Here is a 27934-nt window from a genome sequence, read left to right on the forward strand (position 1 = left end):
TTCCCCCTTTTTTAACACCTAAGGGAACTTATTTACAATCTACTTCTTCGATGAGTGTTGTGGTGCCTTTCAAGTGTTACTCAACCACATCCAAAATGATATACTTACAGAATACTTACTGACCTGTTTTCACTCTTTTTAACAATTGAGGGAACTTAATTAAAGGAGTAGTTCACTATTTTACAACTTGATGTTAGATGTTTCTTAACCCGAAAATTAGTCGATGGGCCAAGATAACTTCTTTGGGCTGCAAGCCAAAAGCCGGGCACAATATGACAACAGCCACTTCAGGTGCAGGGCGCGAAATTCAAAATAGATTGTTTAGAAATATTTAACTTTCACACATTAACAAGTCCAATACAGCATATGAAAGATAAACATCTTGTGAATCCAGCCAACATGTCCGATTTTGAAAATGTTTTACAGCGAAAACACCACATATATTTATGTTAGCTCACCACCAAATACAAAAAAGGACAGACATTTTTCACAGCACAGGTAGCATGCACAAAGCCACTAACCAAGAACCAACCAAACTAACCAAGAAACAACTTCATCAGATGACAGTCTTATAACATGTTATACAATAAATCTATGTTTTGTTCGGAAAATGTGCATATTTGAGGTATAAATCAGTTTTACATTGCATCTACCATCACAGCTACTGTCACAAATAGGACCGAAGCAGCCAGAGTAATTACAGACACCAACGTCAAATACCCAAATACTCATCATAAAACATTTCTGAAAAATCGATGGTGTATAGCAAATTAAAGACAAACGTCTTGTGAATCCAGCCAATATTTCCGATTTTTTAAGTGTTTTACAGCGAAAACACAACATAGCATTATATTAGCTTACTACAATAGCCTACCACACTACCGCATTCATTCATCAAGGCACGTTAGCGATAGCAATAGGCACGTTAGCGATAGCGAATAAACCAGCAAAAGATATATCATTTTTGACTAACCTTGATAAGCTTCATCAGATGACAGTCCTATAACATCAGGTTATACATACACTTATGTTTTGTTCGAAAATGTGCATATTTAGAGCTGAAATCAGTGGTTATACATTGTGCTAACGTAGCATCTTTTTCCCAGAATGTGCGGATATTTTTATGGCACTCAACTATTCTGACCAAATAACTATACATAAACGTTACTAAAAAATACATGTTGTATAGGAAATGATAGATACACTAGTTCTTAATGCAATCGCCGTGTTAGAATTCTAAAAATAACTTCATTACGACATCCAGCTTAGGTATAGCAAGAGAGTACCCAAAATCTGGGCGCAAACGACTATTTCACATGTTCGACAGATATATGAAATAGCATCATAAAATGGGTCCTACTTTTGATGATCTTTCATCAGAATGTTGTACAAGGGGTCCTTTGTCGGGAACAATCGTTGTTTGGATTTAGAATGTCCTCTTCTCCAGTCAATTAGCACAGAAAGCTAGCAAAGTGGCGCGAAGCTCTCCTTCCTGAACAAAGGCACACAACGCAACACTCCTAACGTCCCCAAACAATTTCAATAATCGAATAAAACTATATTGAAAAAACATACTTTACGATGATATTGTCACATGTATCAAATAAAATCAAAGCTGGAGATATTAGTCGTCTATAACGACAGCTGTACAGAAGGCAAAACCAGGTCCCTTCACGCGCTCTCCAGAAAACAGGAAACTGTTGACACGTCATGCAAAGAGCTTTTATTCGACCCCAGATCAAGTTATACACTCCATTTCTTCTCTCACTGCCTGTCGACATCTAGTGGAAGACGTATGAAGTACATGTATACTGATAAATATCAAGGACATTTATAGGCAGGCCCTAGAACAGAGCATCGATTTCAGATTTTCCACTTCCTGTCTGGAAGTTTGCTGCAAAATGAGTTCTGTTTTACTCACAGATATAATTCAAACGGTTTTAGAAACTAGAGAGTGTTTTCTATCCAATAGTAATAATAATATGCATATTGTACGAGCAAGAATTGAGTACGAGGCCGTTTGAAATGGGCACCTTTTATCCGGCTACTCAATACTGCCCCTGCAGCCCAAACAGGATAACTGAACACAGAATTACAGTTTTTCTCTAAACAGCCACTACAAACTTCAAGCTAACAATCAACAGAAGTGAGAGCATGTAAAAAGTCAAAATCCCCTGAAATCAATTAAAATCAACTCCACATTTAGTTTTATGTTACTTAAAAACTTATTGCCACTAGGGGGGTGCCATTTCGACATAGTACAAATTCGTTTCCAAATTAAACTGCCTCGTCCTCAATTCTTGCTCGTACAATATGCATATTATTATTACTATTGGATAGAAAACACTCTCTAGTTTCTAAAACCGTTTGAATTATGTCTGTAAGTGAAACAGAACTAGACTTAGAGCAATTCTCCTATGAGGATTTGAAAATGCTGAAATCTGCTTGCTGTTCCCAGACCTGTGGATAACTCTGACTGTCTTCTATTGGTTGAGATGCACTGCATACGCCTTACCCTGGTTGTTAGCGAATAGGGAGTCTTGAAATGGCGTCTCTGCGTAGTTCCCAAAGTGTATAAATTGATTGGGAACGAGGTGGCTCATTCTTTTCACCTTTGCTCGGGCGCATTGAGGACCTGGGGACGTTCTTTTGGAACCATCGGTTATAGATCTCAGACATTTCCGGCTGTGTTTTTATTCGATATAGGTGTTGAAGACATCGTAATGTTGTTATTTTGAACCGCATTACATCAGTTTATGTCAGTATATTGCGATTTTTGGGTATTTATTTCCTTGGCGCTGTAGGAATGTGGGTATCTCTCTCTTTCGTGCTAATGTTTACTGCTAATTGCAACTCTGAAGAGGACGTTCTCCAACCTATCAACGATTCTTTTTGACAAAGGACACCTTTCCCAAGATTCTGATGAGAGTTCATCGAAAAGTAAGAACTATTTATGCTGATAATTCATTGTTCTGTTGAAAAATGTCAAATGCATGAAACGCCATTGCTTGCAGTGTAGCATTGTGTTATCGCAGCCTGTATTGCGCAGTAAGGTTAATTTTAAAAATGTAATTCAGCGATTGCATTAAGAACTACTTTGTCTTTCAATTGCTGTCCAACCTGTATTTTTTTTGTCAAGTTTATGAATAGTTTTCTATAAGATTGCTTGAGCTCTTGGCTACTTTTCTCATTGTATAAGCACAATTTGTGCAGCTAATTATGCACATTTTCGAACAAACTCTATATGCATTGTGTAATATGATGTTACAGGACTGTCATCTGAAGAATTCTGAGAAGGTTAGTGAAAAAATTTATATATTTTGGTGGTTTATACGTTATAGCTATTTTTGCCTTGAATCAATGCTGTTGTAATGTTCGCTATTGTGCTAAGCTAATATAACGCTATATTGTGTTTTCGCTGTAAAACACTTAGAAAATGTCATGTTTTTGATCATCATGTCTTGTCCCTGTGCTTCCCTCTGCTGGTCTTATTAGGTTCTTTCCCTCTTTCTATCCTTCTCTCTCCTCCTCCCTTTCTCCCTCTCCCGCTCTCTCTCTATCGTTCCGTTCCTGCTCCCAGCTGTTTCTCATTCTCCTAACGACCTCATTTACTCTTTCACACCTGTCCCCTATTTTTGCCCTCATTAGAGTTCCTATTTCTTCCTCTGTTTTCCGCTTCAGTCCTTGTCGGATTCTTGTTTGATGTTTGCTGTTCTGTGTCCTTGTTCCGCCCTGTCGTGTTTTTGCCTTCATCAGATGCTGCGTGTGAGCAGGTGTCTAGTGGTCGCGTCTCCAGTCGTTCATCTCTACTGACGAGAGGATTTCAGTTTTCCTGTTTTGTTTTTTACCTTAGATATATCAGGAGTATCGTTTTTTGTCTAAGACTGGAATAAAGACTCTGTTTCTATTACGTCGCTTTTGGGTCCTCCTTCATCAGCATAACAGAAGAATCCGACCAAGAATGGACCCAGCGACTACGGATTCTCGCAAGACTGCCATCGAGATCCAGGGAGAAATGCTCGGTAGACACGAGCAGGAATTGTCTGCTGCTCGTCATGCCGTTGAGACCCTGGCCGCACATGTCTCCGATCTCTCAGGACAGTTTCAGAGTCTTCGTCTCGTGCCACCAGCTACTTCCTGGTCTTCCAAGTCTCCGGAACCTAGGGTTAATAACCCACCTTGTTACTCTGGGCAGCCCACTGAGTGTCGCTCCTTTCTCACCCAGTGTGATATTGTGTTCTCTCTCCAGCCCAACACATACTCAGGAGAGAGAGCTCGGATCGCTTACGTCATATCGCTCCTGACTGGTCGGGCTCGGGATTGGGGCACAGCTATCTGGGAGGCAAGGGCTGAGTGTTCTAACGTTTATCAGAACTTTAAGGAGGAGATGATACGCGTTTTTGATCGTTCTGTTTTTGGGAAGGAGGCTTCCAGGGTCCTGGCTTCCCTATGTCAAGGTGATCGATCCATAACGGATTACTCTATAGAGTTTCGCACTCTTGCTGCATCCAGTGACTGGAACGAGCCGGCGTTGCTCGCTCGGTTTCTGGAGGGACTTCACGCTGAGGTTAAGGATGAGATTCTCTCCCGGGAGGTGCCTTCCAGCGTGGATTCTTTGATTGCACTCGCCATCCGCATAGAACGACGGGTAGATCTTCGTCACCGAGCTCGTGGAAGAGAGCTCGCGTTAACGGTGTTTCCCCTCTCCGCATCTCAACCATCTCCTCCCATCGGCTCAGAGACTGAGCCCATGCAGCTGGGAGGTATTCGCATCTCGACTAAGGAGAGGGAACGGAGAATCACCAACCGCCTTTGTCTCTATTGCGGTTCTGCTGGACATTTTGTCATGTCATGTCCAGTAAAAGCCAGAGCTCATCAGTAAGCGGAGGGCTACTGGTGAGCGCTACTACTCAGGTCTCTCCATCAAGATCCTGTACTACCTTGTCGGTCCATCTACGCTGGACCGGTTCGGCTGCTTCCTGCAGTGCCTTGATAGACTCTGGGGCTGAGGGTTGTTTTATGGACGAAGCATGGGCTCGGAAACATGACATTCCTCTCAGACAGTTAGGGAGGCCCACGCCCATGTTCGCCTTAGATGGTAGTTCTCTCCCCAGTATCAGATGTGAGACACTACCTTTAACCCTCACAGTATCTGGTAACCACAGTGAGACCATTTCCTTTTTGATTTTTCGTTCACCTTTTACACCTGTTGTTTTGGGTCATCCCTGGCTAGTGTGTCATAATCCTTCTATTAATTGGTCTAGTAATTCTATCCTATCCTGGAATGTTTCTTGTCATGTGAAGTGTTTAATGTCTGCTATACCTCCTGTTTCTTCTGTCCCCTCTACTCAGGAGGAACCTGGTGATTTGACAGGAGTGCCGGAGGAATATCATGATCTACGCACGGTCTTCAGTCGGTCCAGAGCCAGCTCTCTTCCTCCTCACCGGTCGTATGATTGTTGTATTGATCTCCTTCCGGGGACCACTCCCCCTCGGGGTAGACTATTCTCTCTGTCGGCTCCCGAACGTAAGGCTCTCGAGGATTATCTGTCTGTTTCTCTCGACGCCGGTACTGTGGTGCCTTCTTCCTCTCCCGCCGGAGCGGGGTTTTTCTTTGTTAAGAAGAAGGACGGTACTCTGCGCCCCTGCGTGGATTATCGAGGGCTGAATGACATAACGGTTAAGAATCGTTATCCGCTTCCCCTTATGTCGTCAGCCTTCGAGATGCTGCAGGGAGCCAGGTTCTTTACTAAGTTGGACCTTCGTAACGCTTACCATCTCGTACGCATCAGAGAGGGGGACGAGTGGAAAACGGCGTTTAACACTCCGTTAGGGCATTTTGAATACCGGGTTCTGCCGTTCGGTCTCTCTAATGCTCCAGCTGTCTTTCAGGCATTAGTTAATGATGTACTGAGAGACATGCTGAACATCTTTGTTTTCGTTTACCTTGACGATATCCTGATTTTTTCACCGTCACTCGAGATTCATGTTCAGCACGTTCGACGTGTACTCCAGCGCCTTTTAGAGAATTGTCTCTACGTGAAGGCTGAGAAGTGCGCCTTTCATGTCTCCTCTGTCACTTTTCTCGGTTCTGTTATTTCCGCTGAAGGCATTCAGATGGATCCCGCTAAGGTCCAGGCTGTCAGCGATTGGCCCGTTCCTAAGTCACGTGTCGAGTTGCAGCGCTTTCTCGGTTTTGCTAATTTCTATCGGCGTTTCATTCGTAATTTCGGTCAAGTGGCTGCCCCTCTCACAGCTCTGACTTCTGTCAAGACTTGCTTTAAGTGGTCCGGTTCCGCCCAGGGAGCTTTTGATCTCCTCAAGAAGCGTTTTACATCCGCCCCTATCCTTGTTACTCCTGACGTCACTAAACAATTCATTGTCGAGGTTGACGCTTCAGAGGTGGGCGTGGGAGCCATTCTGTCCCAGCGCTTCCAGTCTGACGATAAGGTTCATCCTTGCGCTTACTTTTCTCATCGCCTGTCGCCATCGGAACGCAACTATGATGTGGGTAACCGCGAACTGCTCGCTATCCGCTTAGCCATAGGCGAATGGCGACAGTGGTTAGAGGGGGCGACTGTTCCTTTTGTCGTTTGGACTGACCATAAGAACCTTGAGTACATCCGTTCTGCCAAACGACTTAATGCACGTCAAGCTCGTTGGGCGTTGTTTTTCGCTCGTTTCGAGTTCGTGATTTCCTATCGCCCGGGAAATAAGAACACCAAGCCTGATGCATTATCCCGTCTTTTTAGTACTTCTGTGGTTTCTACCGACCCCGAGGGGATTCTCCCTGAAGGGCGTGTTGTCGGTTTGACTGTCTGGGGAATTGAGAGACAGGTAAAGCAAGCACTCACTCACACTGCGTCGCCGCGTGCTTGTCCTAGTAACCTTCTGTTTGTTCCTGTCTCTACTCGTCTGGCTGTTCTTCAGTGGGCTCATTCTGCCAAGTTAGCTGGCCACCCCGGCGTTCGGGGTACGCTTGCTTCTATTCGCCAGCGGTTTTGGTGGCCTACTCAGGAGCGGGACACGCGCCGTTTCGTGGCTGCTTGTTCGGACTGCGCGCAGACTAAGTCAGGTAACTCTCCTCCTGCCGGTCGTCTCAGACCGCTTCCCATTCCTTCTCGACCATGGTCTCACATCGCCTTAGACTTTATTACCGGTCTGCCTTCGTCTGCGGGGAAGACTGTGATTCTTACAGTTATCGATAGGTTCTCTAAGGCGGCACATTTCATTCCCCTCGCTAAGCTTCCTTCCGCTAAGGAGACGGCACAAATCATCATTGAGAATGTGTTCAGAATTCATGGCCTTCCGTTAGACGCCGTTTCAGACAGAGGTCCGCAATTCACGTCACAGTTTTGGAGGGAGTTCTGTCGTTTGATTGGTGCTTCCGTCAGTCTCTCTTCCGGGTTTCATCCCCAGTCTAACGGTCAAGCAGAAAGGGCCAATCAGTCGATTGGTCGCATTTTACGCAGCCTTTCGTTTCGAAACCCTGCGTCTTGGGCAGAACAGCTCCCCTGGGCTGAGTACGCTCACAACTCGCTTCCTTCGTCTGCTACCGGGCTATCTCCGTTTCAGAGTAGTCTTGGTTACCAGCCTCCTCTGTTCTCGTCCCAGCTCGCCGAGTCCAGCGTTCCCTCCGCTCAGGCTTTTGTCCAACGTTGTGAGCGCACTTGGAGGAGGGTCAGGTCTGCACTTTGCCGTTACAGGGCGCAGACTGTGAGAGCCGCCAATAAACGTAGGATTAAGAGTCCTAGGTATTGTCGCGGTCAGAGAGTGTGGCTTTCCACTCGTAACCTTCCCCTTACGACAGCTTCTCGCAAGTTGACTCCGCGGTTCATTGGTCCGTTCCGTGTCTCTCAGGTCGTCAATCCTGTCGCTGTGCGACTGCTTCTTCCGCGACATCTTCGTCGCGTCCACCCTGTCTTCCATGTATCTTGTGTCAAGCCTTTTCTTCGCGCTCCCGTTCGTCTTCCCTCCCCCCCTCCCGTCCTTGTCGAGGGCGCACCTATTTACAAGGTACGGAAGATCATGGACATGCGTTCTCGGGGACGTGGTCACCAGTATTTAGTGGATTGGGAGGGTTACGGTCCTGAGGAGAGGAGTTGGGTTCCATCTCGGGATGTGCTGGACCGTTCGTTGATTGATGATTTCCTTCGTTGCCGCCAGGGTTCCTCCTCGAGTGCGCCAGGAGGCGCTCGGTGAGTGGGGGGGTACTGTCATGTTTTTGATCATCATGTCTTGTCCCTGTGCTTCCCTCTGCTGGTCTTATTAGGTTCTTTCCCTCTTTCTATCCTTCTCTCTCCTCCTCCCTTTCTCCCTCTCCCGCTCTCTCTCTATCGTTCCGTTCCTGCTCCCAGCTGTTTCTCATTCTCCTAACGACCTCATTTACTCTTTCACACCTGTCCCCTATTTTTGCCCTCATTAGAGTTCCTATTTCTTCCTCTGTTTTCCGCTTCAGTCCTTGTCGGATTCTTGTTTGATGTTTGCTGTTCTGTGTCCTTGTTCCGCCCTGTCGTGTTTTTGCCTTCATCAGATGCTGCGTGTGAGCAGGTGTCTAGTGGTCGCGTCTCCAGTCGTTCATCTCTACTGACGAGAGGATTTCAGTTTTCCTGTTTTGTTTTTTACCTTAGATATATCAGGAGTATCGTTTTTTGTCTAAGACTGGAATAAAGACTCTGTTTCTATTACGTCGCTTTTGGGTCCTCCTTCATCAGCATAACAGAAAATCTGAAATATTGTCTTGATTCACAAGATCTGTGTCTTTCATCTGCTGCACGCTGTGTATTTTTAAGAAATGTTTTATGATGAGTAATTAGCTAATACACGATGGTCTCTGTAGTTATTCTAGTCATTTTAGTGAGAGTTGTGATGGGGGCTGCACTGGTAAACTATGATTTATACCTGACATATGCAACTTTTTCTAACAAAACCTATGCTATACAATAAATATATTATCAGACTGTCATCTGATGAGGTTGTTTCTTGGTTAGTGGCTATTTATATATTTATTTGGTCGAATTTGTGATAGCTACTGATGCAGTAAGAAAATGGTGGAGTATGGATGTGGTGTCTTTTGCTAACGTGGTTAGCTAATAGATTTACATATTTTGTCTTCCCTGTAAAACATTTTAAAAATCAGAAATGATGGCTTTATTCACAAGATGTGTATCTTTCATTTGGTGTCTTGGACTTGTGATTTCATGAACATTTTATTATATGATATCCCTGTGGCTTTAGGCTAGGCTATGCTAGTCAGCTTTTGTGATGGGGGGGATCCTGGATCCGGGTTTGGTAGGCGTTAGAGGTTAAAGGTAATTTGGCCATTGAAAAAAACAAGCTCACATGCCCCATCACTTCCATTGATTGTTAGCTTGTGGTGGCTAAAGTTAGCTGAAGTTTGTAGTGGATGTTTAAAGAGATCTGAAGCATAGATTACAGTTTCTCCTGGCCCATAGATTACTTTCCATGCAATTAACCATCCAACATTAAGTTGTAAAATAATTAACTACTCTTTTAACAGTCAATCTACTTCTTCTGTGAGTGTTAGACTGCTGCAATATCCATATATTAGCTTACCACTTAGTATGAAGTAATATAGTATGGCATTCATCCTAAGTAGTATGCTAGTATGAACATTGTAATGCAGACTATGAGGCTATGGTGCGGCTGTCCCTGATCTGACTGTCTCTCCATCAGTAGTTCAGGGACTCTAGTGATGACCTCAGGGTGAACCAGGCACTGCAGCAGGTCGTTGGTGATGATGGAGATGGGGCAGTGTGCTCCGTCACCCTCGTCTCTGTCCCCAGGTGGTGGCCTTCCTATATCTCTGTAGCCTGGCTCTGGTAACACTAGAGGGTCTGAGGCTGAACTGGAGATTGGACATGCCTCCCCTCCATGCTGGTGTGGGCTCTACTCCCACAACCAGGTCTGGGTGTGATGCTTTGTGTTATGCTGCTAGGCCTGACTATGTCACAGTCTTTGGATGGTGGGGTACAGTAGATTGTGAGGAAGAGGAGGGTGAGTATGAGTCCTCTGCTGGTGGTGATGAAGGGCTAGTGTTCTAAGCTTGGCCATTGGAGTCACGATATGCCCCTGTACGGGTCCCTGGATGCCCCCCTGCTGGGGTATCCTGGGTCTGTTGGTCACAGTGACTTGTTGTCCCTCTCTTCTCTATTCAGGCCCCCACAGCCAGCTTCAGGTACTGCATGTTCACATCAGTACCACCAACCCCTCCTTCAGAAAAAAAGAAAGGAAGTCGAAACCAAAATAACCAATGTTTCGGCACTATCCACCTTACTCAGGGTTGACATACCTCGGGGACTATGGTCAGTACTGTATGTGTACAAGGTCTCTGTCTCTTAACTAGTCTCACACACGTAATCCTTTGTTCTGTAGTCTCTTTCGAGCTCTTAATTTCTTACATAAAAAGCCAAGTTTTAGGCTAGGCAATCTCTAGCATAAGGTCAGTCAACAACCCAAATGCTTGAATGCTAATTGGAGCTAGACAGATTTGTCAATATGGGTGGGTTGGAATTCAGTCATCTCCTCTCTGTTGTTATATGCTGCATTCCTGGGACTTTTGTCTTTCCCTGGACCTCAGCCAAACGGGACAGATTCCTCCCTGTGATCTATGTTCTTATAAGGACAACAAATTGTCGGACTGCACCGAGAATGACCCAGAGTGTGCATGACAAATGTACCTTCAGATTCTACAAGGTACAGGGTTTGTTGTGGCTTGTGGCAGTGCCAAGTGAACTGTCAATATTTTGACATACAGTAAAGTGTGAAGAGGATAAGTCGGGGTCAAGGTAACCTGGTCCAAGATCTGTTTATGCCGTCTTCCCAAGTCTTGTGGTCATTGTCAATGACAATTGGTATATATGTCCTATTGTATTATTGACTGTATGTTTGTTTATTCCATGTGTAACTCTGTGTTGTTGTTTGTGTCACACTGCTTTGCTTTATCTTGGCCAGGTCGCAGTTGTAAATAAGAACTTGTTCTCAACTAGCCTACCTGGTTAAATATAGTTGAAATAAATATAAATAAATTAAAGACAGCACAAACAGATCTCTGACCAAGGGTCAGGATACTGTACCTCAGTGGGATTGAGCCAGTCATCATCATTGTCGTTACTAAGTGTCGTCCTCAGAGCACAGACAATGGCTTTGGTGAGGGCCTCGCCTGCTCTTGCCTCATCATCAACTTCCTGTATCAGATCAGGAAGAAGAAAGAAAAACTCCTATCATGAGAAAGAAGTCGCTGATAAAGACATGTGCAGCAGGCATAATTGATTGTGTCTGTGACGTTGTCTCAGAGCCAGTTATCAGGAGGCACCAGAGGTGACACACTACCTGAATACACATTCCTCTCATCTAGATATATCAATGTGTTATGCAGTGCACCACTCCTTTACATGCTCACCCACAAATCATTATGACAGCCATAGCTTTACTCTGAGGCCTGTTCATTACTCAAAAACCCACAGTCATCATCAGGGAGTCTCAACACCCGTCACTTCCATCCCCTGTGAGGCTGCGTCCCAAATGACACCCTATTCTCTATATAGTGCACTACTTTTAACCAGGGCCCTATGGGCGGTAGGGGTAGCTTGTGGTGGGAAAACCACATCAAGCTGTAAATATGGCCCTCTGAAGCATATGAGGTGACTTTACTGTACCTACCAACTCAATCCAGGAGTTGACGGAGACATTAACAGGGTCGACAGACTCCACATGGTGCCCCCAGTGTCTGGGAACAAATAGCACATATTGGAGTAGGAGGGCAACAGGGTCAGATGTCAGAAGAAACACAATGTGATAGGTAGGAATATGGATAAGGAACGTATCTCTTAGTAGGAGCACTGAAGGAGCCAAAAATGTCTGGAATTGTCTTCTAGCACCACAGATCACAGTCCAGGGGTCAGAGAGCAGAGCACAGCCAGTCAATAAATAGCAGAGCTGAAGGAGTCAAGGACTGTAAGGATTAGAATGCTGAGTGCTCTGTGTGATGACCCTCCGACTCTGTCTGCCGAATTCTTTCTCTTTGCTCTTGTTTTCCTTATTAGGATGTCGGTGGGCGGAGCCGGGAGGGTCGTCTGCGAAATGGGGTAAATAGACCTCTTCCCTATTCATCTCCATGCAGACATGCTGTTTGATTTTGGTTGTGGCTGGGTTGTTTGTGTTGGCATCTTTCAACGCTCCTCATTATCACATCTATACATGCAACCACTCACTAACACTACTGACTAAACACCAGTGTTTATTTGTTTATAGGTTACCTCAGTTAATAAATATATCTTTGTTATTCCATATCTCCATGTTGTCTCCCTTATTTGTTACGGGCTTTGAGCTGGTTCATGACAAGTGGGGGCTCATCTGGGGTTTTGAAGGTATGTTTCTCGAGTTGTGGTGAGAGTCAGCTGGGATTTTGAAGTTATGATTGTTGCTTTGTGGTGTGAGTCATCCAGGATCATTAGGTTGGTTCCTGACATTTAGTTGTATTGCACTTTGTTGCACTATGAAGGACTAATACTAGTCATTAGGCTAACTGGTATGTGTATTGTTTGGTAGAAAATGTGGAGTTAATGTTCGAAAACTCTGTAGGTGCTTTGTTTGCATCTTTTGTTACAGATTTTGAGTTGTAATGTTTGGTGCCCAGAGTTGGTTGCCTTTTAGTTTGGTAAACTTGCCACTGCGGTGGATAGTTGGTTGTGTGCTGCGTTGGAGAGTACATTGGTTAGTTTCTAGGCCCCTGCCCAGACTGGAAACTCTTGCTCTACTTGCTGTTGGGACATCGGTCTGAGGTGAATACAATCTGCAGTGTACCTCAGTGGGAGAAATGGGTAGGGTAGTGCCATTTACTACCTGGAGCTATAGCCTTTCTTTTTTCCCCTGTTAGGCTTAGCGACGTGTTTTATTTTGGAATAGGTTGGGCATGGTTATTTTGTTGTTTTTGTGTGGTGTCTGTGGACTGAGCAGTTGTCTCGGTGGCACATCTGTAGCTTGGGGGGAATCTGCCAGTGTGCTGGTGGGGGTTTTCCCTTGCTAGCGGGGTACAGTGTGTAATTACCCACCGCGAATCCGCACGAAGACTAGGGTTGAGTTATTGTAGGATTTGGGGAAGCTCAATATATCTCATCTGTCTTCTGTGGTGCCTAGTGTGATTGCATTTATCTTGTGGTCTGGTGTGCTCAGCAGAGGGAAGATAATTTTTTTGTATTTACTTGTGACTATGGTGTCTAATATAGACAAGTTCATTCGCTTTCCATCAGAGGAACTGTTTGAATTATGTACATCTGTTGAAGATCGCTGATCACTACCAGGTTGTTATTAGTGATAAATGTCATTATGTTAGGTTGATATTGAAGGGCCAATCTGATGGAGAGTGGTGTTCTTACAGTTACCACTGGGGCAGCCTCTGCTGAGGACTCGCCCGTCTCCCCAGTTCAATGGCCGCTCCATCTGTTAGCCCTAGTAGTCTTTCTTTTCAACTCCAGAAAGAACTGCGTCTGTTACAACTAGAGTATGATTGTGTTAAGCTAGAGCATGATTGAGTAAAGTATGAAAAGGAATTGGCATTTAGACAGGATTGGAGCGTACTAAAATCTAGTTGCAACAAGAGCGGCTAGAGTTGGTTAGGGAAGGAAAGCTCTCAGGGAGAGTTGGTTCTGGGAAGGTGACCCAGATTTACCCAGGGGTCACTCTTGGTTGTGCCTGGGCTCATTTGATATTGTTGTAAACGTATGGTTGTTGACAAAATTTAATGGAAGGACCCTGAGACGCTCTTTTCGTTGGAACTTGTTGCTGACGCGCTCTCTCGTATGCCCTGTTCCTGAATGTCTACATGACTGACCGTTGTTTATTTTGTTTGGTATTGTCCTGTTTTCTTCTTTCCTCTTAAAGGTTGCTTCCTGTTGCCAAAGGTTGTTGAGGTCTGGGAAGGACGAGGTTGGCTGGAGCAGTGGGACTAGGATCCAGGGCAGTGTTTTGTTGTTTGTGTGATTGGTGTGGTGTTCCGGGGTCCTTGTTGGTCCCCAGATGTATTTGTAAATAGGTTGCCTCAGTTAAATATATTTTTGTTATTCCTTATCTCCAAGTCTCTTTTTTTTGTTACGGGCTTCGAGCCGGTTCATGACATCTGAAACAGAAATTTGAGACTGCTTCAACACAGTGGGGGACACTAGCCACTAGATGGCAGCTTCTGACCTCCCTCCACTCCCTCTAAGAGGCTTCTGTCCAATTCATAATGTGGCTCTGGTCTTTATTCAAGTGAACAGGACATATTGATCCTCCGGATCCACTGCAGTCTTAATTCATTCAGCCTAGAGAGCGGTCTGCTGCGTGCTTTGCTTGATTTGGACAGACTTAGCAATATTTCAATAAATCACATAGTGATAAGTGTTTTATTCTAGGGGTAACTGGGCTTAGTCTTGACACAACAGACGATAGGTCCTAGTTCAACTCTACAGACATGGACCCGTGGAAAACAACTGAAATTAGTTGCTAAAAATCTGAAAGTTAATCACCTATGAGATAATAGTGCAGGATAACCTGTACGATAATGCTTGGTTTCCCATCCACAGCTTTGTACAACAGACGTCTGTTATAACAGTGTATAACCTCTAAAGACCTAATTCTTTGAAGTCCCCTTAAAACTAGGTGTCATGTACCTACATTATAGGTTATAGGTTTAACTTATAAACCACATGAACAGCCCCCACTGTTTTGTTTCTTAGTGGTAGCTTCTTCATTAGTATTCTGCAGGAGCACTATGTTCTCAGAGATAGTAAGTGGGACAGACGCTCATTGCTTTCCACTGTCTTGACTCAAAGAGAGAGCGTGTGGATGTGCCGGCTGATGCTGCTGGAATCTGAAGGGTGAAAGAGTAGTGGGTATCACAGAGACCAAAGACAACACAACCCCTCTCCTAATTAGCTTCTAGAGTCAGTGTCAAGACAGGAAAAGGCCAGTGGTCACAAACCAAAGTATCAATGATGAGACAAATAATGTTTTGCAAACTCACTCAGACCTCATACTGTGCAGCAGCAATGTGGGGTTGAGTAGGGCTGAACCTTCCAATGATTAATATTCCATTGACTAGGGCTGCTACGTCTGAATTGGTGAATCTGGTCAATATAAGTGGATTACATTTATTTTATTATTTATTTTATTTCACCTTTATTTAACCAGGTAGGCAAGTTGAGAACAAGTTCTCATTTACAATTGCGACCTGGCCAAGATAAAGCAAAGCAGTTCGACACATAGAACAACACAGTTACACATGGAGTAAAACAAACATACAGTCAATAATACAGTAGAAAAATAAGTCTATATACAATGTGAGAAAATGAGGTGAGATAAGGGAGGTAAAAGGCAAAAAAAAAGCCATGGTGGCGAAGTAAATACAATATAGCAAGTAAAACACTGGAATGGTAGATTTGCAGTGGAAGAATGTGCAAAGTAGAAATATAAATAATGGGGTGCAAAGGAGCAAAATAAATAAATACAGTAGAGGAAGCGGTAGTTGTTTGGGCTAAATTATAGATGGGCTATGTACAGGTGCAGTGATCTGTGAGCTGCTCTGACAGTTAGTGCTTAAAGCTAGTGAGGGAGATAAGTGTTCCAGTTTCAGAGATTTTTGTAGTTCGTTCCAGTCATTGGCAGCAGAGAACTGGAAGGAGAGGCGGCCAAAGTAAGAATTGGCTTTGGGGGTGACCAGAGAGATATACCTGCTGGAGCGCGTGCTACAGGTGGGTGCTGCTATGGTTACCAGCGAGCTGGGATAAGGGGGGACTTTACCTAGCAGGATCTTGTAGAAGACCTGGAGCCAGTGGGTTTGGCGACGAGTATGAAGCGAGGGCCAGCCAACGAGAGCGTACAGGTCGCAGTGGTGGGTAGTATATGGGGCTTTGGTGACAAGACGGATGGCACTGTGATAGACTGCATCCAATTTATTGAATAGGGTATTTGAGGCTATTTTGTAAATGACATCGCCGAAGTCGAGGATGGGTAGGATGGTCAGTTTTACGAGGGTATGTTTGGCAGCATGAGTGAAGGATGCTTTGTTGCGAAATAGGAAGCCAATTCTAGATTTAACTTTGGATTGGAGATGTTTGATGTGAGCCTGGAAGGAGAGTTTAGTCTAACCAGACACCTAGGTATTTGTAGTTGTCCACATATTCTAAGTCAGAACCGTCCAGAGTAGTGATGCTGGACGGGCGGGTAGGTGCAGGCAGCGATCGGTTGAAGAGCATGCATTTAGTTTTACTTGTATTTAAGAGCAGTTGGAGGCCAGGGAAGGAGAGTTGTATGGCATTGAAGCTCGTCTGGAGGGTTGTTAACACAGTGTCCAAAGAAGGGCCAGAAGTATACAGAATGGTGTCGTTTGCGTAGAGCTGGATCAGAGACTCACCAGCAGCAAAAGCGACATCATTGATGTATACAGAGAAGAGAGTCGGCCCAAGAATGAAACCCTGTGGCACCCCCATAGAGACTGTCAGAGGCCCGGACAACAGGCCCTCCGATTTGACACACTAAACTCTATCAGAGAAGTAGTTGGTGAACCAGGCGAGGCAATCATTTGAGAAACCAAGGCCATCGAGTCTGCCGATGAGGATGTGGTGATTGACAGAGTCGAAAGCCTTGGCCAGGTCAATGAATACGGCTGCACAGTATTGTTTCTTATCGATGGCGGTTAAGATATCGTTTAGGACCTTGAGCGTGGCTGAGGTGCACCCATGACCAGCTCTGAAACCAGATTGCATAGCAGAGAAGGTGCGGTGGGATTCGAAATGGTCGGTAATCTGTTTGTTGACTTGGCTTTCGAAGACCTTAGACAGGCAGGGTAGGATAGATATAGGTCTGTAGCAGTTTGGGTCAAGAGCGTCCCCCCCTTTGAAGAGGGGGATGACCGCAGCTGCTTTCCAATCTTTGGGAATCTCAGAGGACACGAAAGAGAGGTTGAACAGGCTAGTAATAGGGGTTGCAACAATTTCGGCAGATCATTTTAGAAAGAAAGGGTCCAGATTGTCTAGCCCGGCTGATTTGTAGGGGTCCAGATTTTGCAGCTCTTTCAGAACATCAGCTGACTGGATTTGGGAGAAGGAGAAATGGGGAAGGCTTGGGCGAGTTGCTGTGGGGGGTGCAGTGCTGTTGACCGGGGTAGGGGTAGCCAGGTGGAATGCATGGCCAGCCGTAGAAAAATGCTTATTGAAATCCTCAATTATAGTGGATTTATTGGTGGTGACAGAGTTTCCTATCCTCAGTGCAGTGGGCAGCTGGGAGGAAGTGTTCTTATTCTCCATGGACTTTACAGTGTTCCAGAACTTTTTGAGTTTGTGTTGCAGGAAGCAAATTTCTGCTTGAAAAAGCTAGCTTGGCTTTTCTAACTGCCTGTGTATATTGGTTTCTAACTCCCTGAAAAGTTGCATATCACGGGGGCTGTTCGATGCTAATGCAGAACGGCATAGGATGTTTTTGTGTTGGTCAGGTCTGGAGAGAACCAAGGGCTATATCTCTTCCTGGTTCTAAATTTCTTGAATGGGGCATGCTTATTTAAGATGGTGAGGAAGGCATTTAAAAAAAACAGGCATCCTTTACTAGCGGGATGACGTCAATATCCTTCCAGGATACCCGGGCCAGGTCAATTAGAAAGGCCTGCTCGCTGAAGTGTTTCAGGGAGCGTTTGACAGTGATGAGTGGAGGTCGTTTGACCACTGACCCATTACGGATGCAGACAATGAGGCAGTGATCGCTGAGATCTTGGTTGAAAACAGCAGAGGTGTATTTGGAGGGCAAGTTGGTTAGGATGATATCTATGAGGGTGCCAGTGTTTACGGATTTGGGGTGGTACCTAGTAGGTTGATTGATCATTTGGGTGAGATTGAGGGCATCAAACTTAGATTGTAGGATGGCTGGGGTGTTAAGCATGTGCCAGTTTAGGTCACCTAGCAAAACAAGCTCTGAAGATAGATGGGGGGCAGTCAGTTCACATATGGTGTCCAGAGCACAGCTGGGGGCAGAGGGTGGTCTATAGCAGGCGGCAACGGTGAGAGACTTGTTTTTAGAGAGGTGGATTTTTAAAAGTAGAAGTTCAAATTGTTTGGGTACAGACCTGGATAGTAGGACAGAACTCTGCAGGCTATCTCTGCAGTAGATTGCAACTCCGCCCCCTATATAGGGAATAGCGTGTTATTTGGAACTCCTAGAAGTCTCGGTGGCTGATGGCACAATCTTACTTTCATGCAGCATACCTGTCCTCTTCGTCCATAATGAATCGCTGCAATAATGTTTAACATTAAAGCTTCTGTTCTGTCACGATTACTCAATTATTAACCGATAAAATAAAAATGTCATTGTCCCGCTCTCCTGTTCCGGCACTCAACGTGCTACTAACCACCGGTCCTGGCAATCCACGTTACGCACACCTGGAAACCATCATTGCACACACCTGTTCCCCATCGTTACATACATCTGAACTTCATCATCACCCTGATTACTCTCCCTTTACTTAGCCCTCAGTAGCTCAGTCTTTCGGTCAGTTTTGGTTTTGTTTACGCATGTTTTGAGCATATTCATGGTTTTATTATTAAACTCACATTCTTCCTGACTCCCTGTGTATACGTTACAGAATACTGGAAGCAGCAGAAGTTAAGGATATCTCCCAGATGGTCGATGAACAGGAAGACCTACTCCGTCAACACCATGACCAGCTGGCTCAACTGGGTACGGTAATGGATAAGGTCCTCCGCGTTCTCCACCACCCGCGATAATTAATCTCCAACTAGCGGAGGTTCCTCTACCACGAGTCGTCCCAGCGAGCCAGACCCCCAGCCGATCCAACAGTTCGCCCAGGTCAGCGATGTCCTATATATTCCGACTCCATCGGAATGCCGTGGCTTCCGATGAGGGTACGGGTACGGTCCAGAGGAGCGCTGTTGGGTCCTGGTGGACGTCCCCCGCGACGCCCCTGGACATCGATGGGTGCCTCACCTTTGCCGTCAGGTCCCTCCTGGACTCCTGACGTCGTGGGGGTTGGCTCCAGTACCTGGTGTACTGGGAGGGTACGGTCCTCCCCCTGGCCTGGCGTCGTCCTGCGGCTAGTCGAGGGGGGGTACTGTCACGGCTACTCCTGCTCTTCCGCTCCGGCGCTCGACGTCGCCAGTCTACTAACCACCAGTCCTAGCAACCCACATTACGCACACCTGGAAACCATCATTGCGCACATTGCGCACACCTGGACTTCATCATCACCCTGATTACTTTCCCTTTTATTTAGCCCTCAGTAGCCTCAGTCTTCAGGCGGTATTGGTATGGTTTACGTTGAATACACTACCCCTGTTTTGATTATCTTCATGTTTCTTATTATTAAACTCACCTTCTGCACCTGCTTCCTGACTCCCTCGTCACAGATTAAGCCTAGTCCTGGAAATAAAAAGCATGCTTAAGGGATAATCTGTGTCCAGGAAAGTGGCACAGTGTGTACCTGTCCAGACTAGAGGGTGACCGTGTGGGCCTTGACGTGTCTGTGGGGAACCTCTGGAGGTCTGGCTGGAGTACGTCACACTAGACTCCTCATAGTGGATCCTGCTGGGGTACAGACAGCTTGTTTGCAGGGGGGGGAACAGGTGCCAACGCTTCCTGAAACAAAACAGGGTAGGAGTGCTGATCTTGTTTCAATTTATTTTAAAGGGAAAGCCATTACCAAAGCCATTGCATTCATCATCACAAGTTAAGCATTTCACTATACTTCAGCATGTGACAAATAAAACTTGAAACCACAATGGTTATTGTCTATGTAGTTGAGGAAACCTGGAATCTATCGCCATTCAATTTAAGAAGCTATAGTTCAATATAATCTCTCTTTATTGAAATATTATTGTTATGAATTTTATGAATAAATTACTAAACGATGTATACATTTAACTAGAACTAATTGAACTCTATCCTGTTTTTCTATATTGATAAATAATGTTAGTTCATAAGGAAGAGGTTATGTAGCATGTATGAGGGAAGAAAAGAATGGCTGTGTGTACCTAAAGAAAACTAAATGGATCATTAACCTATGTTTGAACCACTAAGCTATAACTCTGTGGAGATAAGGGAAGACAGCTCAAGCCCCTCTAGGTTTTCCGTGTCTGGGGGGGACTGGAACTGTCAGCTAAGTGGTAATAAACTGAGGAGAGATTTCAGGAGATAATCCAGATATTATGTGTAAGGTATGTGCGTAAGTATGTTGGAATTAACTTTTGATCAGTTTTGTCCTAGTCGGAGGGGGAGGGACTCTATGACGCTGTGCGTAATATATAATGTGATGTACATGGTTTTTGGAGGAGAGATCTCTCGAGAATAAACGCTATTGATTAATTTGGACACAGGTCTATGTCTATTTTATGCAAATAAGGATCTTACAAATTCTTAGAAACGGACAGAGTGTTTGCTTTGTATAATTAAATTGGTTAATGAACATATAGGAAACAAATTCCTTCATCAATTATGTAATGTGAGTTCTTTGCTTAGGTCATCACATCAATGTGAAAGGTTCTTCATATGTAAAAGCAGTGAGAAAAAGCAGTGAGAAAGCAGTGAGAAGATAATATACAAAAATATATTTATATATTTTGTCAGATTCAGTGCTCCACATTACTAATATCTCTCTGTTCTAAAGTACCTCACTTCATACCCCCATCTCTCTCTCATGAGACCTCGATAAATGACTTTCTCTTTCAGGGGCCAGATAACCCATCTGATTCTGTCCCCAAGTGAGTTTCATCCCCTTCCCCTCTGTCTCCCTACCCTCCTCTCAGCCCCTCACCTCCCCCCTCTCAGCCCCCCACTCCCCTCCCAGGAATGTAAACGGCCACCTCTACATCTACATGGTGAGTAGATCTTTGCCCTACAGACAGTTCTCATTCTGTTGATTTGCTGTATCTATTGTCTGACTCCAGTACCACTCCTTTCTTCTCAGCTATAATGCTGTTAAATTGTTTCATTCTAATCTATTGTACAATTCCCTCTGTGAAGGGAAACATCCATCGTCTGTGTGCACTACTACCACTTGCCAGTGAGGTATGTTTTGTTCATTAGGGCTCATCGACGCAAAACAATTTGCAACAGAAAACAAAAAGCGCTTCTTATTGGACATATCCAGGTAGTCCCCCTCCATTTCACAGTTTTTTTTTTTCTTGTTTTGTGTCTACTGAACACAACCCAGTTCTGTACAATTACCTTCCTTGCACCTGTAGTACCAGGTTCTACCCACAGGAGTCCAGGTGGCAGAGAGTATTGGCACCTTCTGTATCAATTCACAATGTGCTCTGGCTCCCACTACAACCCAGGAACCCAAACTGAGACCACACCACGTCCTGTAATGCACACAATACAGTTCCAATTACTAACACTGTAATTACCAATCATACTGTATATTCATGGTTGCTATAATCTCTCATATCAATTCATGCGGTCATCTATTTAAATAATCTCGTATAACATTTAAATATGTAATTGTAAAGAAAACAATTCATATTCATGGAACAAATATGACAATGTGCCATGAGCAGTTTCAATATTACAGTATGGCAGCAATACATCCTGAGGGAAACCTCCATTGTCACTAGACACAGGTGAAAATGCATGCCCATTCACCATCTCATTGGTTGCTTAATAATAGGCAGTGCAATGACTGGCAACAAAGTTTGCACCCCAAATGACACCTTATGCCCTATATATTGTACTACTTTTCATGGGCCCTGGTTAAAAGTAGTGCACTATATAGGAATAGGATGCCATTTGGGACAAACACTACTCTAGAGGAAACAAGATGTTTGTTGTCTGTAGGCTCTTTGTCAAACCATTTGGGCTGTCAATCATTTCCTGTCAAAAAGCAACAAAAAAAGGGGGGGTTTCTTCCCAGCACCCTGGATAATGAAACCATTACCATATTCAGGCACTGTAAATGATAGACTTCACAATCTTGGCTTTCAGCAACTTTTAAATGGAGCTATTCATCATTTAAAAAGGCATCTGACTGCCTGTCTTTAAGGCATGAATTTCATCAGACCTGTGCAAAAATGCAGGCCGCCCCTTAAGCATCTATTATCATTAAAGGAAAATGAATTAATGGAGCGGCCAGCTCGAACTAGAGTGGACTTTCAAGGCCTTGGCTGCCCGAGGACTCAAAACGAAAAGGGCTGCCATTGAAAAGATCCACTGAAAATGTCTGTCCTATCACGACAGGATATCATCAAAACGAGAAAGAAGGTCTGCTGATTGCTAAAGTTGTCACTTTTGATTTGTACGTGTCTGTATCAATTTAGGCTTAGGCTAGTTAGCTTCTCCAGGATCGCTGATGGGGCAAAGGAATTCATTAAAGATATCCATGCATCTGTTTGACATTTACATGTTGGTGTGATACTGTCAGAACTGGACTCAATTTCATTTAAATTCAATTGATGAATAAATAAAAAATCATGGCACGAATTGATAATCGTCCATTATTTTCTCTGAGTACAACTTTATTAAAGAATGGAATTTCAAATACATCTCTTGACCTGAATTGACTGAGGAAAAATCCCATATAGTTGTGTCTGTGCTTTGAATATAACAGATCAGAGCAGCCCATGTGTTAACCAAAATGGCTTTAATTGAGCAGTTATTCAAGGGACAGGCTTTTGATTGTGACAGAACCACTTGAATATTCCATAGAACTAGCCCCATGGCCTGAATCTGTCTAACGCTGAGCACTTTATGTGAACCCTGTCCTCAACCGCACTAAAAGTTACTTATCACACCTGGCAACCTGAAAACAGAAAGTTAGTGATTGAGGACAGAAATAGCATACAAAAAGTAAGAAATCACAGGCAGACAAATTGCGGAGTGACAACATGTAATCCATCTCAACATTGTCAGTGCTGAAAAGACTAACAATTCTTAATTATGTTTATCAGTTTCCTTTATTATATAAGATAGATGTGACTGTGTAGCATCATGAGATTGATTGAGGAGGGTGTGCATATCTGAAATAGAGAGTAGTTACCTCAAACATGTTGTGCTTGTCTTGGAGCAGCAGTGCCATGTATTTGCAGTCTGCATAGGCCCAGTACTGTGAGAGGTGGTAGTCAGAAAAACACCCAACATCTTCAGCACAAGTCTGACCCTCTGTCAGACTTAGACTGAAACTCCTCAAGTCTGGCCCTCTGTCAGACTTGGACTGAAACTCCTCAAGTCTGGCCTCTACATATGAGCACTGAGCTAGAAAATAAGTGCTTTGGCCATGAAAAGATAGAAAGGGAGAGAACATATGTTTCCCATGCTGATAAAGCCTTTTGAACTGAATTGCCCCCCTGAGTTCAAAAGGTTTTGCAGAACAATCTCTATTTTTCTGGTCTCTGGTACATTCTAATGCCTTGATTCCATCTGAAATACATAGTGAAATGATTGAATACCTTTTCAAGTTCACCTCCCAGATTGGAAAAATGTGTTGTGGTATTGTGTAGAAAGACATGAATTTACAATTTTATTATTGATAATGTATTAATTAAATGTACATTTATGATTTTCTAAGTAAAAGAAGACTAAACATTTAACCCGTCTTCCCTTATTTAGAGATGTACTGCAAAATATTCCATGTGCATGGCAGTGGTGGAAAAAGTACCCAATTGTCATACTTGAGTAAAAGTAAAAATACCTTAATAGAAAATGACTCAAGTAAAAGTGAAAGTCACCCAGTAAAATCTTACTTGAGTAAAAGTCTAAAAGTATTTGGTTTTAAATATACTTCAGTATCAAAAGTAAATGTAATTGCTATACTGAAGTATTAAAAGTAAAAGTCTAAATCATTTTAAATTCCTAATATTAATCAAACCAGACTGTACCATTTTCATGTTTTTTTTAACGGAGAGCCAGGGGCATGCTCCAACACTCAGACATAATTTACAAATGAAGCATTTCATATTTAGTGAGTCTGCCAGATCAGAGGCAGTAGGGGTGACCAGGGATGTTCTCTTGATAATTGTGTGAATTAGACCATTTTTGTAATGCTCAAAGAGTGAATGGGTGTAGAGTCAGGCACAGAGAGCAGAGGATACGGGGAAAAACGTGCTTTAATGTCCAACCAAAAAAGGTCCAAAAGGTAATGCCGAACATAGGCATAATACACTCCACCTAAGTACACTCTGGTATCAAACCGGACAGCGGAAAACCCATAGAAATAAAGAACACCTCTCACAATACAGAAACAAGCCCGCACAAACACAAGCGGGCTAATCGAACTTAAATAACAACCACCCCAAAACCCCAACAAGGAACAGGTGAAAACAATTAGACAAAACCAAACGATAAAGGAAAAAAGGATCGGTGGCAGCTAGTAGATCGGTGACGACGACCGCCGAGCGGTTCTTTAGGAATGTAGTGAAGTAAAAGTATAAAGTTGTCAAAAATATAAATAGTAAAGTAAAGTACAGATACCCCAAAAACTACCTTAGTAGTACTTTTAAGTATGTTTATTTAAGTACTTTACATTATTGCGCCAGGGTATACTTATTCTTATTCTTGCAGCTGAGAATTCAATGTAGGTTGGATCTCGTCACCGTTCCTGTCGTGTACCAGTTCGCCACCGGCCTGAAATAAACCCTCAATTTCAGAGGTTAGGTCTTTGTCTTACGGATCCTTGATCCGCCTGTGCACGGTTTCGGTGTTCCCTGGAACAACAGAAACAGGTATTGAGATCCGGCTCGAAGGACCAAATTGTCACAAGAATTTTGCTGTCTCAATGGTTGAACTCAACTATCACTCAAGCTGTGACCAATTCCCAGAGGTTGTAAGGCTCTGGTTAATGAAGAATTAGACAAAGTCTCAGTCTGCAATAGATCAACACTTTATTCAGAGAGCGCTCCGCCCCTCAAATGCAGAGCCAGTCTTTTTATACACATACACACACACACAATTTCTAATCATAGGCTACTCCCTGCTTAGACAGGCACAATATTTTTTGCTCACTACCCCCATACATAGTTATCTCGTCTCACAGTTTCTCCCTGCTTTTATAGCTACAAAAGAATACAATGCCCTAGTTATAATTCTAACCAAGCTACACACATCATCAGATTATATTCTTATGATTCTAACACATTTCACACAGTTATACAGTTTCAGGGTGGAATACTTTAGTCATTATCTTAAACATACAAATTCTTCTATCACTGCTATTCATCAAATAATTACCTCCTACGTGTAATTATTACTTGATTAAATTAATCATGTAACAATTAATTCACTAGAAATTTGGGGCACCACGAGAACAGTTTTTTTAATGAGTTAACGTTTCCCGAATTAACTCAGTCCTCATGCCTCCTTGCAGCATGCCTAAGGCACATTCACGCAGATGAGCAGAGACCCTGGGCATCTTTCTTTTGGTGTTTTTCAGAGTCACCTTCAGCGACGAAGCCTCCAGCGACGGTCGGTGGTCCAAAGCCTCCAGCGACGATCTGCAGTCCAGAGCCTTCAGCAGGGGTTCTCAGTCCAGAGCCTCCGGTGACGATCCACGGTCCGGTGCCTCCAGCAACGACCTACGATACGGAGCTTCCGGCGATGATCCCCGCACCAGAGCCGCCATGGAGGAAGACGTAACTGCGAGCGGAGTGGGTACTTCGTCCCGCACCGGAGCCGCCCCCGACGCCCTGCGTCATCCATCATAGATGCCAACCCGGACCCTCCCCTATTGAGTCTGGTTTTGCGGTCGGAGTCCGCACCTTTGGGGGGGGGGGGGGGGGGGGGGTACTGTCACGCCCTGACCATAGTAAGCTGTTTTTTCTCTGTATTGGTTTGGGCGTGATAGTGACTTGGGTGGGTCATCTAGGTGTTTTTGGATTTCTATGGTGGCCTGATATGGTTCCCAATCAGAGGCAGCTGTTTATCGTTGTCTCTGATTGGGGATGATATTTAGGTAGCCATTTCCTCATTTGTGTTTGTGGGATCTTGACTATGTGTAGTTGCCTGTCAGCACTATTTTGTATAGCTTCACGTTTCGTTTGTTAATTTTGTTGGTTTGTTCGGTATTCATTCATTAAAAGAGAATACCACGCTGCGCATATTTTACGCTGCGCCTTGGTCTCATTCTAACGACGGACGTGTCAAGGACCTAATGAATTTATTAGGACCTAATGAATTTATAATTGACTGATTTCCTTATATGAACTGTAACTCAGTAAAATCGTTGAAATGGTTGCATGTTGCGTTTATATTTTTGTTCAGTGTATGAAGTGGCTAAGGGGCAGTGGATACATGAAGAGCCTAGGGGTAAGAGTTGTTTCTGCACTGGCTAAGGGGCAGTGGATACATGAAGAGCCTAGGGGTAAGAGTTGTTTCTGCACTGGCTAAGGGGCAGTGGATACATGAAGAGCCTAGGGGTAAGAGTTGTTTCTGCACTGGCTAAGGGGCAGTGGATACATGAAGAGCCTAGGGGTAAGAGTTGTTTCTGCACTGGCTAAGGGGCAGTGGATACATGAAGAGCCTAGGGGTAAGAGTTGTTTCCGCACTGGCTAAGTGGCAGTGGATAAATGAAGAGCCTAGGGGTAAGAGTTGTTTCTGCACTGGCTAAGGGGCAGTGGATACATGAAGAGCCTAGGGGTAAGAGTTGTTTCTGCACTGGCTAAGGGGCAGTGGATACATGAAGAGCCTAGGGGTAAGAGTTGTTTCTGCACTGGCTAAGGGGCAGTGGATACATGAAGAGCCTAGGGGTAAGAGTTGTTTCTGCACTGGCTAAGGGGCAGTGGATACATGAAGAGCCTAGGGGTAAGAGTTGTTTCTGTACTGGCTAAGGGGCAGTGGATACATGAAGAGCCTAGGGGTAAGAGTTGTTTCTGCACTGGCTAAGGGGCAGTGGATACATGAAGAGCCTAGGGGTAAGAGTTGTTTCTGCACTGGCTAAGGGGCAGTGGATACATGAAGAGCCCAGGGGTAAGAGTTGTTTCTGCACTGGACCGTTCTCTTACTCTTCTTCTCATGCCGTCTCCCATTCTGAATCTGACAGCCTTCCCTCCTAGACATCGTGACAGGTGGTCCACAGTCTGACACACATAGCCAATATTAATCAAATAAATTTTGTGCCGAATACAACTAGTGAAGACTTTACCTTGAAATGCTTACTTTCGAGCCCTTCCCAATGATGCAGAGTTTAATAATAATAATTCTAATTAAATAGTAACACAAGTAATGAAATCAAATAGAACAATGGAGCTATATTAGTGCTGTGCGATTATAAAAAAAGATCATGTTTTTTTCAACATTAAATGCACTATGCATTATGTGGATTGAATGCTGTAACAACATTGAATAAAACAATTAAGAAACGTCCCATGATGGTAGTGATTGCCCATTACTGCATCATTTATTTACATGACTTTAATAAAATATTTGTTTTTCATTCAAAACCATATAATCTCATCTCTATAGAGCTGCTGCCTATGCTGTATGACAAAATCACTATTTTAGTAGTTATGCAAAGTATATACGGCATACTTTTATGACTGCGGAATACCGACTATCAATCACTTAGATCATGTATTTTCAGCCTTGTGAAGCTACTGCAATCGATCACCTTTTCCCTCTCCTCTTAAAGGGGAATTTTACCCTGGGGTAATCTTGTTTTCATCATGTCCAAGGCATTTCTAGGTCAGTGAGATGTGTTTCACACATAACTGCCCAGTAGGAAGGTAGGTCTGGGCATTTCGTGCTGAATATACACCCTATTTCGGCTTCTGGTGTATTGATCTGGGAGGCAAGTGCTGAAATTAAATGTAGCCCTGCTTTGTGGCATTTCGCAAAGACTCTATGTGATACTGATCACACTATTGTGATGCACTGTTTTTGTGCTTGTTGATATGGTTGTCCTTGGTCGATAGAGCCAATGGATGTCTTTCAGCGATGTTCCTGTCAGCTG

The 27934-nt window shown here is 44.0% G+C and overlaps 1 pseudogene; it reads right to left on the reverse strand.

Annotated features, from left to right (window-relative positions):
* Window positions 1–9606: 9606 nt before the first annotated feature.
* LOC129821472 (HSPB1-associated protein 1 homolog) lies at window positions 9607–27721 on the reverse strand (annotated as a pseudogene).
* Between the last annotated feature and the right edge of the window lie 213 nt (window positions 27722–27934).

This window comes from Salvelinus fontinalis, chromosome 23, assembly GCF_029448725.1.
Source record: "Salvelinus fontinalis isolate EN_2023a chromosome 23, ASM2944872v1, whole genome shotgun sequence".
Taxonomy (NCBI): domain Eukaryota; kingdom Metazoa; phylum Chordata; class Actinopteri; order Salmoniformes; family Salmonidae; genus Salvelinus; species Salvelinus fontinalis.